The 9088-nt window shown below is 38.4% G+C and overlaps 1 long non-coding RNA gene across 1 annotated transcript in view; it reads right to left on the reverse strand.

Moving 5' to 3' along the window:
- The window catches only part of LOC144965197 (uncharacterized), a 567438-nt gene that overhangs the window by 38702 nt on the left and 519648 nt on the right, over positions 1–9088 (reverse strand). The gene's annotated exons all lie outside the window — the stretch shown is intronic.

A 9088-nucleotide genomic window follows, 5' to 3' on the forward strand; every position in this document is an offset into this window, starting at 1 on the left:
ACATTTCATTCACGCCACTAAATCGTGATAGTTTGTTTATGTAGCTTCACGACCAGCGCTCACCGGACACCTACCGTCTGGCTAGCCACCTGTAGCTAGCCACCGCTATCCGGACACCTCTCCATTCTATCCCACCCTCTTGCTGGAAGGAGCGGTACGAGACTCAATTGTGGAAACTTGGCAAAACCTAGTAGGTGGGAGATGTACGAGACCTAGATGTGAGAACTTGGCACCTCCTTTGGGGGTGTGAGGTGCCCGTGACTCGGACCAACGGTGCAGCCGGAGTGGGAACAAAGACTCCTAGCAGGAAGGAGAAAACTCCATGCATAAATTGGGACCCAGATGACCCCTCGCCGCCGCGTAAATGCGCAGAGCTTCGACCACTGACGTGGTTGGGAAGGCTAAGGCCATTGCATCCTGCCTGGTCGCCGATCCAGGAACAGGCTGGGCTCTGCATCCAATTCCGCAGAAGACCGTGTATTGGTACCCGGTGTAGTAAGACAGCATGGCCCCGTGCTGTTTGAGACTTAAGCCGGGTATACCGATTATTTTCCCACTAGCGGGGTTCGCATATGGGTGGCAGAGATCCGATGTAAGGTCTTGGCGGACTACGTGGAAAACCGGAGTAATAAGGGCGTGGGTAGTGGGAGCCAATAGCTGCTGCTGCCTTCTGATCGGAAGTCCTGGGTTCGAGTCCCGCTATGAGTGGCGCATAGTGGAGTCCTTGCAAAAAGGTTATTTACTCACACACTCTCACCGTAAGTATTGCTGTTAACACTGCCCTAACCAACAAAAGGACAGTATCTCTCAAAAAATCATAAAATCACTTTTATTACTAAATCGAATCTCTGGGACATAGGAAAGCTTACAAAGTTGTCAGAATGATCATAACTCAAATATTTTTGAAATTAGAGGCAATTAAAAATTTGCTTGAAACAGTATCCTATTTCAACCCCATCGTTAACCAACAAAAGGACAGTATCACCGACGGCCGTATTCCGCCCCATAAATATCGACGGTGTCCGTGAGCATGCGGTGGCGTCAACGAGTGGCGTGACGAAGATGCCGCCGTATGGCGAGCAATACCATGCGAAACTGTTGGTGACGATTTGATTGGTTGAGGCATAAGTCGCCAACGCCAATGACGTCATCCGTAACATGACATCATAGAGGAAATCTCTGTGCATGACTTTGGCTTGCTAGATTGCCGGATGGTCATGTGCATGGCCAATTTTATAAAAATTACCCAAATTTAGAATGGTGTTTTTGTTTTTTAAAATTCTTTTATTGATTCTTTAAATAAATACTTTTCCCCTAGTGGAGTTGACATTTTTAAAAATAAAAGACCGAGTTTCTCTTGGCCGCCAGAGCGTTATTCCACATAAACGTGTATTTGGCTACTTTGGAAGTTGAAATTGGCCACGAGGAACTCTGGCCATCTGGCAGCCCTACGGCATTGTTTAATTAAGATTCAACCCGACAAAAACTGACAACGGCCAAATATTCATGGGCGGGGTAGTCAAGACTGGTCTCAGTAAGTAAAATCCAATCGTTGAGAAGAAAATGCCTGTCTGCACTGTCGCAGGATGTCTTCAGCGTTGATTTTTATAAATTTGCCGACAGAAAAGAAAATATGTTGAAGAAATTGCGATTTGGATCCTATTTTATTTGCGGGTGAAAATCATTGACATTGGACTTTGTTTGGTAAAAATCGGGAAAAAATTACGACTTTGGTGATGAAAAATGACTTTGAAGAAAATTATTGTAAACTTTAAAAAATATTATGAATAATTTATAACTTCCTTATTTGTGGGTCGATTTTGTCATTCGAAGTATCAATTTTATTGTAATAAAGAGATAGGAACTTCAGAGTTATTTTTTCTGATGCGAAATTATTACTTTGTAATTTTAGCACCAAGGAAAATAGTCGTTAAATAAATTTGCTATCTATCCAGCTGGCCAAAACAAAGACGCTTCTCCCCGTCCATGTATTACGCTATTGTTATGCAAGGAATATAACACCTTATTGAGTAGGCCTAAAAGCTAAAATCTAAAAGTAAAAAATATAATTCTGAGGCATTTGAAAGTCACATTGCTGAAATCAGCTTGAAAAAAGAAGTGCATTGGTCTTTGTTTCATAAAAATCGGTTGAAAACCAACTGTTTTACGAATGAATTTGATTTTAGAAATTGCTTTTGTTTATTTTAGCTTTTTTGGCAACTTTTTTATTTATCGGCCGATTTTCTTGATTTTTATATCATTCTTTATATCTCAAAGAGACGAGATCAGTGATATACTTTGTTTCTTTCAAATGTAACTAGAACATAGTTTGGCTTTTTTACCCATCAACCATGCCTGGATAATTTATTCATCAACGTGGCGATTATGACGCAGCTATTCCATGGCCGTCTTCCACTGCATCAACGATGATTCAATTCATTGTTGACGGCTGTTGACACGTGAGTGTGTCAGAATGACCAATCGATGAAGGGTCAAGATGCTCAGTAGCCAATCGTTCTTCGGTCAAAAAACTTAAGAACTCACGAGAACAAAAGTTTGAAATTTGGTGATGGACGGACTTATGAAATCGTTTCTGGGCGGAGTTTAACCATGAGTGACCGTAGAAAACGAAAATGCGACTGCAGATATCAAAGAATCATCAAAGGATGTCTACATGATTGACATAGCCATATAGGGAACTCATTATCTCCCCCCCCCCCCCCCTCAAAGAATCTTAACACGAGAGGGTTTAAATGGATTACACCATATTTACAGGATCGATGGCAGACTGTCGTGGTGAATGGTATTCAGTCAGAACAAGTTTTACTCAACTTTGGAGTGCGTTCTTGGCCCTGTCCTTTTTTCTGTATATAAGCACCCCCTTTCTAGTGTGATATCCAGATTCAATCTGAGTTATCATTTTAATGCTGGTGATACGCAAATATATGATTCAGTACCCCTAAGTAGTTTAGAATTCTTAATACAACGAATTTCGAGCTGTTTTAATGAGATTAAATCTTGAATGTACCATAACAAGTTAAAATTAAATGATAGTAAATGATAGTAAAACTGAGATTTTAATGTGTGGAAGGCAAATAATTCACCTATTACTCTCGGAAATAGCACAATATAATTTTCAAATAGAGCATATATATAGCGTCATCATTGATAAACATCTTTCCATAATAACAAGCTGCTACGTGAATAACACCATACAATCTATGTACATAGAAATGAATAAAATAAGCAAAATTCGTAATTTAATATAGTAGAACTTTTAATTAATTCCCTTGTTTTATCTAAATTGTACTATTGTAACTCCCTGTGGGCGAAATTAGCTAAAGACAAAATAATTTTTCTGTTTATCTTATTAGCTCATAATTTAGGCACCTTTTAAATTTAGTAAGAATGGTGTCGCCTATTTCATTCAGTATAAATGTACCAACAGATTTCATTCCATTTCATGCTTTTCGTTTCCTATGACAATGAAGATATTGATTTTAAAACAAAAAGGGATATGTGTGTACGTGTTGGGGGTGGGGGGGGGGGGGGCATACCCTATTTTCCAGCTATTCTTAGGTTTAATTCCCTATCACTCACTCCTCACCCCATATCGTTGTACAATGACAAAACACTGATACACAATTAAAGTCTAATTTACAAGATAGCCAAAATCATCAATAAGCGTAAATTAAAGCTATGATGCTTAATAAAAATAGATTCATCTTGAAAAAGGAGTCAGGGTCTAAAAGATTGAGGAATAGTCCAATGTAGTAATATTATATCAGAGTCACGCCTACAGACTTGACGGAGATAATTTATTCATTCCCCTCACGCCAGGTCAAACACACTTAGCCTTGCCTCTCACTCGCCCTCGCTGACGTGAAACGTTTGTCGATCGAGTTATTCGTATTTTGCTATATTCTTAACTTAGATACTGTTCTTTTGGTGAATACGGACGAGGCATTTTGCATTGCGGTTAACCAGAGTGAACAGTATGTGAGACGGTCGTATAAGATACTGTCCTTTTGTTGGTTACAGGTAGAGTTATTTGCTTGGCTTTAACCAAGAAAGAACAGTATCTCAAAATATTACGCAACATATTACGTCAATGAAATCGCCGACTAACAGAAAAGCGCAATTTATCATCAGCTATTATTTAATGTTAGAAGACTTCCACTATGTAATAGAATTAAAGAGTTATGAATGAAAAAACTAAATGTGTCGATTGCGGCAAAACTGGCTGGATCTGGGTCAGCCCAGATACTGTCCTTTTGTTGGTTAGGGCAGAACAGCCTTGTCTCTGTCGGAAAAAAATGTAATATTTCCTAACAGGCGTCATGTCTCCTACTACATGTGTCTGGGGGCCCTTGTAAAGTATTTTGAGCACGTTTAAGTGAAATTGCGCGATATAAATATGAAAATGAATATGATGTGTTGCGCCTGACAGGCTGCTGTGTCGTTTGCTCCGTTTCATTTGACATCTTTAATTGAAAGGAATTTACATTCAATTGGAATTTTTACATTTAAAAGGACAGTGCATCTTATGTGATATTTTTTGTGGATTTTAATCAGTGACTTTTTACAACATTCTTATATTTATGACAACTATTTTAAACAAGAAGAAGTGTTCATCGCCATTTTCCACTCCTTGTTTTGATACGTCGACAACTAATCATAATGTGTAACAACCAGTTACCCGTTCCATTCATACCACCTGTACGGGCGGGGGCGTCATGGAGGTAAACAAAAACAATCAGTGGTCAAAAACATCACCGGCCACCGACCGCCTCCCCGTTTTCAACCACTACGACTTCTCTCCACACTCACAACTGTCCCCATTGTAGCCAACACACCTGTCCATACAATGAAGTCAAAACATTCACGTCTACAATTTGCAACACAGAATGTACGATCAGCAAGAAACAAAACGATTCTAATAAATGATTTGATTGTTGAGAAAGACATTGCTTTATTGATTTTAACGGAAACTTGGCTTCATGACGAAGAAGGAAACATAGAAAATGAAATTGTGCCTGAGGGTTACTGTGCCCAAGTCCAAAATCGTTCGTCAGACCAGTCTGGTGGCGGTGTACTTGCTATTTATGAAAAAGGACTCAACGTTCTTAGAGTACACAATGAAATTGAATTCAAAAACTTTGAACATGTTGAGCTCATGGTCGCCATTGCTAATTTTAGCTACCGCGTGATTGGAATCTATAGAGCCCCACCAAATACAAAGAACAAAATCTACGGTGAGTGAGTTCCTTGATGAATTCAAAACCATTTCTTGGACAAAATAACGGAAAAAGGAAAGCTTTTAATTTTAGGTGATTTAAATTTTCATATTGATAACACAGAAGACAGCGATACTCAAAAATTTTTAAAACTTATTGAATCTTTTAATCTCAGACAACATGTTAAAGAATCGACACACCAGAAAGGGCATATTCTTGACGTTGTCATCAATAACAACAGTGAGAATTCAATAACACAGATCCAACAGACTGACTGTGGCCTATCCGATCACCAGCTTATAGCAATTGATACTGAGAACTCCAAGCCACGCCATTCGAAAAAGACAATTGTGTACAAGAAAACCAAAAACTTTGATTTACATAAATTTAAACAAGATATTAAGATAGATCTTGTGCCTGCGATTTCCAAAATCAAATGCGTGTCAGAAAAAGTTGAAACTTACAATTCAAGACTGAAAAATATATTTGAAAACACGCTCCCGATAAATTAAAAACGATAACCATTAGCCCTATTAATGGCTCCTGGTATACGGAGGCAGTCCGTGTTCAGAAGCGGATCGTACGAAAACTGGAAAGAAGGTGGAGAAAAATTAAGAAAAGTAAAATGAAACAAGGAAAGAGCTGCAAAGATCTGGAAGATGAGAATGTTAGAAAAGAACAATACGTTAATGCAAGAAGCAAATTGAACAATCAAATCAAAGCAGCAAAGACAAACAGTCTGAAGGAGGAAATAGAAAACAATAAAAACAACAAAAAAGGAGCTGTACAAAATAATAAACAGACTTACCTCTCCTGAATCAGAAACACTACCAGATTACAAAAATGCAAATGAGCTCGCTGAAAATTTTAATACTTATTTTGACGACAAGATTGTCAACATCAGAAAACAACTCGACCAACATGAATCTGCACAGCCTGAAAAATCCAAAGCAGCAGATAAAGAAAAGAACCACATTTTGGATAAATGGTCTGTCACCACACTACAAGACATCAAAGATGTAATCAAACTACTGCCGAAGAAGACATGCCGGCTTGACCCTATCCCCACATGGGTTCTAAAAGATTGTGTAGAAGAGCTGGCGCCGGTGATTCTCGACATCGTTCAATCTAGTCTTCACACCTCGACAGTTCCAGCATGCCTTAAGAAAGCAATTGTGCGCCCTTTATTGAAAAAGCCTTCATTGGACAAAAATAACTATAAAAACTTCAGGCCTGTGTCTAATTTAAGTACGTTATCTAAAATAATAGAAAAAAATGTATGCTCTAAATTGAATACCTTTTAGATGAGAGCAACTTTCGATCAATGGTACAGTCTGCTTATCACAAGGGACACTGCACTGAGTCTGCTTTGATCAAAGTGCACAATGATCTTATTAATTATGTTGCTGATAGGAAGACGGCAGTGCTCATACTGCTTGATTTAAGTGCCGCATTCGATACCATTGATCGGAAATTGCTCTTAAACAGACTTCAAACCGATTTCAATCTTCAAAATGATGTTTTGGACTGGTTTGAAGCTTATCTTTCTGACCGCACACAGTGTGTTGCCATTGAAGATTCTCTTTCTGATATTAGTATTAGTGTTCTGCAGTTTGGGGTACCCCAGGGTTCTGTCCTGGGGCCCCTCTTATATACCTTGTATACAACACCCATAAATGCTATAATCTCGGCGTATGAGTTGAATTTTCACTTGTATGCCGACGATACTCAAATTTATTTCCCTGTTACTAACGATACGAGAGTAGACATTGTATCTCGAATGGAAGCGTGCGTGAAAGATTGGATGGTTTTAAATAAATTAAAGTTAAATGAGGATAAAACGGAAATAATAAGTTTCTATGAAAATAACCGGAAAAGAACAGAAATGGAATCATTGAACATTGCTGGTAGTCAAATTAAGATCGTAAATGGTGGAAATGTCAGGAATTTAGGTGCATATTTAGATTCACGATTGTGTATGGACGCTCATGTTGGTAAAGTTGCTCAGATTTGTCATCTTCATCTCCATAAAATTTATAGAATTAGACATCTGAGACTGTCAAAACATTAATGACATCATTTGTACTTAACCAAATAGACTACTGTAACGCTCTGTTACAATCGTCACCAAAATATATAATTAGACAGCTTCAGAAAGTGGAAAATAGAATGGTGACTGGTTGTGGGGTGAGAGAGCATGTAACGCAAATTTTAATATCTTTGCATTGGCTCCCTGTTAACAGCCGAATTATGTTAAAAATTCTATGCTATGCTTTTAAATGTTTTAATAAGACAGCTCCTGTATACCTACAAAATATGGTTAATCTCTATGTGCCGGAGAGAGAACTTATATCCAGTGGCCAAGATCTCTTCCAGGTTCCTCGCTGTAGATCGTCTTTTAGTGAGAGATCCTTTAGCCAGTCGGCACCCGTCTTATGGAACCAACTGCCTTCATCCCTCAAAAAATGTCCTACATTTGAAAATTTTAAAAAGAAACTTAAAACACATCTCTTTAGAAAATCATTTGATGTTTAACATTTCTATTAGGCCTACACGTTATAGATATCCTAGATTTTCATCTTGTAGCACAGTGCGTGGTAATTAAATTACAAATTGATTGATGCTATTCTAATATGATAGATTTTATGCTTAAATTATCAATTTATTGTTGTGTTTTATTTGCATTGTAAAGCGCCTCTGAGCACATTGTGGATCTAGGCTCTATATAAATTCATTCATTCATTCATTCATTCATTCATTCATTCATTCATTCATACATTCATTCATTCATTCATTCATAAAACGCTAGTTATTTCGGGGTTTTTTTTTGTTGGAGAGGGGGGGGGGGGGGTTATGCACAGCATTCCCCCCCCCCCCCCCCCCCGCTCTCTCTCTCTCTCTCTCTCGACATGTTACATAATTATAGCTATTGCTACATAATATGATGCGGATGATGCGGAAAACATCAAAAGTGGCCGACTGGTTATTATGATAGTGCAATGTGAACCGAAAGATCCCGGGTTCGAGCCCCGATTCAGTCACTTTAGTTTTTATTGATTTTAAATTGTTTTCTTTAAAAATTTATTTTTTTTGGGGTTTTTTGTTTTTGTTTTTTGTTTTGTTTTTATAGCGTGGGCAAAATTATTAACCCCATAACCTTTACGATGATCCGCGGTCCCACCGATCTGTAGACAATGTGTAGTAGTAATAATTTAAAAAAAATAAATAAATAAAATAAAATAAAAAATAAATAAAAAATAAAGTGACTGAAGCGGAATAAAAGGAATAAAGATAATCCATCAAACAAGAAATGGAGAAATGGAGTTGGCCACCGTGGTAATCCAGTAACTTTATATATCATTAAAACAGTCGATTAAATCGCAGTAGCTTAAGTATTTATATCATTAATTCCGAAGGAACTAGATATTTGGTCGAGGGTGAGAGGGGGGGGGGGGGGTATTATTATCTTTGCCTTTGATAACAAGATCATTGTGTTGTACTTCACTTTTTTCAATGCGTTTCCTATTGATCCTATGCGTTTCTGGTAAAATACTTACAACATTCGCCAGCCAGATTAAACGGACAACACTTAAAACTGTGTGTTACCTTTGACGTTTATGGTCTTGATTGATATAATTAAGTTTATGGCCCCCTTAACATGGAGTTCCATGGTGACCAACTCCATTTCTCAACGCCTTTATACTTATTGGGGGGAGAGAGAGAGAGAGAGAGGGGGGGGGGGGGGGGGGGGGGGGGGGGGGGGGGGGATTGGCCGAGTGGTTAAGGCAGTGCAGTGTGAACCGAAAGATCCCGGATTCGAGCCCCGCTTCAGTCTTTTTAGTTGCTTTTAT

This window comes from Berghia stephanieae, chromosome 2 (assembly GCF_034508935.2).
Source record: "Berghia stephanieae isolate SIO BIC M18660-M18661 chromosome 2, UCSD_Bste_1.3, whole genome shotgun sequence".
In the NCBI taxonomy this organism is placed as follows: domain Eukaryota; kingdom Metazoa; phylum Mollusca; class Gastropoda; order Nudibranchia; family Aeolidiidae; genus Berghia; species Berghia stephanieae.